This window comes from Saccostrea cucullata, unplaced genomic scaffold (genome assembly GCF_032062105.1).
Source record: "Saccostrea cucullata isolate Sc308-1 unplaced genomic scaffold, CSIRO_AGI_Scuc_v1 ctg4466, whole genome shotgun sequence".
Taxonomy (NCBI): Eukaryota; Metazoa; Mollusca; class Bivalvia; order Ostreida; family Ostreidae; genus Saccostrea; species Saccostrea cuccullata.
In genome coordinates this window covers 1-3,092 of record NW_026930644.1, presented here as the reverse complement: position 1 = coordinate 3,092, position 3,092 = coordinate 1, and the positions used below count along the sequence as shown (strand labels likewise).

At 33.0% G+C, this 3,092-nt stretch overlaps 1 long non-coding RNA gene across 1 annotated transcript; it reads left to right on the top strand.

Annotated features, from left to right (window-relative positions):
• Positions 1-589: 589 nt before the first annotated feature.
• Positions 590-2,116, top strand: LOC134229422 (uncharacterized). The gene is made up of 3 exons (XR_009984173.1): positions 590-658; positions 742-844; positions 2,058-2,116. It is a non-coding gene; the product is annotated as an uncharacterized LOC134229422 (long non-coding RNA).
• Positions 2,117-3,092: the final 976 nt, after the last annotated feature.

Genomic DNA, 3,092 nt, shown 5'->3' with positions numbered 1-3,092 from the left:
CTACCAAATGTTTCTTAAAAACAGTGTGAACCATCCCCAAAATGATGTCTATCAAATTTTTTTATGTGTTTTAAAGTCAATCAAACATACTCAGTGATAATTTGTTGAATTTTCGCAAATATACATTTGTTGTTGTACATGTGTATGTCCTTGTCGCAAAGGACGGTACCCATTATATTGATGCCCATTATATCAGATTTGTTCATTTAAATCCACCTGCTCATGTTTATATAAAACAGACGTAGGTTGCTGTAAATTTCACATATCTCAGTTAATATATCTTTGGGATTCTTAACAAGTTTTACAGCAGCTTTAATGAAGCGTTTAATTCCACTCTAGTTTACTGATTCTTGACTATTTATTTTAAATGCAGTGTCTCGTATAGCCCTTGTTTTCCGGCTTCTCAAAATGGAACTATGTGATGAAAAATGGTCACATAAACTGTTATCAACGCATTAAATATTCAATAATTAGAGAAAGTCAAGCTTAATAGCATATGATTTCTATGTTGTATGTCATCGAGCTGATGACATTATTTATTTTTAATTTATATCAACGGGTTATGTTTCTATATTCACCATCTTTCACAGAATGGAAACTTTTCGAGGACCACATCTATTTACTCCAAGGATCGCAGCTGTCTTGGCAGGATGCCAAGGTACTTTTTTTAATATCAAAAGTCAGTTTCAATTCCATATTATTTGTGATGTATTTTTTTTCTATCTAATTTGTCATTAACAGGAGAAATGTGAAGAATTTCAGGCATATTTGTCAGAAATAAACTCAGAGAGCGAAAATACTTGGATAACACAGAAATTGATGAATCCCTTCTTTGGAAAGACGAGTAAGAATATAATACTTTATCATTATCATTCTGATTTTCGTAGACATTCTATTAGACAGAAAAAATATTTTTTTAAATTATCGTATAATTTGTATTTCCTTCGCCACAATATGATTGGCATCATCAATTTCCCTGAAGTCGATCGCCTTTAAATTGAGCACTGCATGAAAAACAGGACGCTTTTGTAGTGAAGTGGAGACATTTCATACTTTAGTGAAAACAAATACCTGTACATATTCTCGATCAAAACAATATTATGTGTTTGTGTAAAACGGATTCTCCCATATGACATTTTAAGCCAAAAGTTGAAGTTTCTCAATTGTTAGTCAAACTCCAAGATCAAGGGATGAGAAATGTTTCCCAATAAGAATTTTTTCAATAAACCTGTGAAGTATGACAGTTCCACTCCTAATCATTAAAATGTTATGGTCAAAGTTAATGTGTTTTAATGTGGTCAAACTCCAAAGTGAAATGGTAAAATTAAATGTATCTGGGGGAGTACATAGGAAATACACATGGGAAATGTAGAAGCCCTACCATCTACTGTTAAAAAGTAATTGCCAAGTGAAAGTTTCAGACAACGCCAAACTGCTAGTCAACGTCAATAGGTCTAAATTGTTAGTATCCGAAGAAGGCATTGACAAATGGAATACAGTTCTGAAATTTGAAGGCACTGTTACTTTAAGGGTTCACAAGTTAACTTTACGGTTAAAGTTTAGCTTTAGTAAAACTCATAGGTTACGCCCATAGGGTCAAAATATTTATATAATTGAAATGGTATGGCATTTAAACACATAGGAAGCATAAAGGCCATTATATATACATACCGTTCAAAGGCTATTGTCAGGGTTAAAACTGTATATTGCAAATTTTGGTCAAACTCAGGAGTCAAAGTCCAGAGGTCAAATTTGTGAGTACTGAAATAAAGGCACAAGAAATTGACATGTGAAATGTGAGATCCATAGCTCCAACCAATTAAAGGTCAAAGTTTTGAGCACAGATAGGTACGCAGACAGAGAGACAGCTTCATTGTAAATAGACAGAGAAGGGCTAAAAAACTTTATGCCATGGAATCTTCGATTGCAGGGGCATAAATATTGAACACTTTAGATAAATGAAAACACTATAAACGCATAACTTAGGTATGGAAATGTAGAGAAGCATTTTGTTCTTTTAAAATTTAAATAAAACAAGTTTTTCTTAATTTTTACAGCAAAGGAAAATAAATGGATTTCTGTTATATGGATCGGAGCTAATGATACAGAAACTGAGGGCCGCTTCATCTGGAGCCATAGTAATACGCTACTTGAAAACGAGGCTTATCAAAACTGGTACCCAGGGGAACCAAACAATGTTGGCAACGAGGATTGCGTTCTTATGGCACATTTTCTTAACGGGACTTGGAATGATTTTTCATGTTCACAAAAGCGTCCATTTATTTGTGAAAAAGAGTTGCAATGAACAAAAAAATTTAAGTTAGTCCGAACCTCAGATTTATAAAATTAGCAGTTAAGTTACAGTGTATGAAAATTACTCATTAAAGTATCTCTGAATCCGCAAAGTTCTGTAAATGTATCCGCAGTATTTCTTGAAACTTAAAAATTAAAACTAATCATATTACATGTATATAGAGAAAATTGTCAAATCTCTAATATTTATGCAGAAAAAGCGAATTGGAATACTAGCAATGCACTTTCTGATTGCAAATTGAACAACAAATATCTTTAAGGTTAGAAAACGATAGGTATCCAGCCATTTAGATAAATTGTCATGATTTTTATAAATCTTATCCCTGACTTGATTCTGTGCCTATTTTTTCATATTAATTCAGCTTCGGCGTCCGAAAACTCACTACTGCTTTGGACTTTTGAATCGAAAAAATGAACATAAGTTACACAGACATTCAAAATCTTATTTATTTTCCATGCATTAAAATTTGCGAATATGTGGAGGTACGGTGGGGTTACAACTGCGCTGCCGCCATTTTGGATTTTACGAGAATATATGGGGCATACTAAACTTAACTTCTCTTGAGCTGTCATCGATCCCACAAATCTGGACAAAACACCTGACGAATTTATGCCATCAAATTTTGTAACATTTTTTTTTTTGATTGTCAACTTCGTCTTTTTCTCACAGTTAGATCTCTTTTACGCAATACATGTAGTTTGAGCTAGATTGGATAAAAACATGCTTAGTTTGACACTCGCTAAAACCATTTAAGAACAAGAAAAAAGAAAATAGAAAT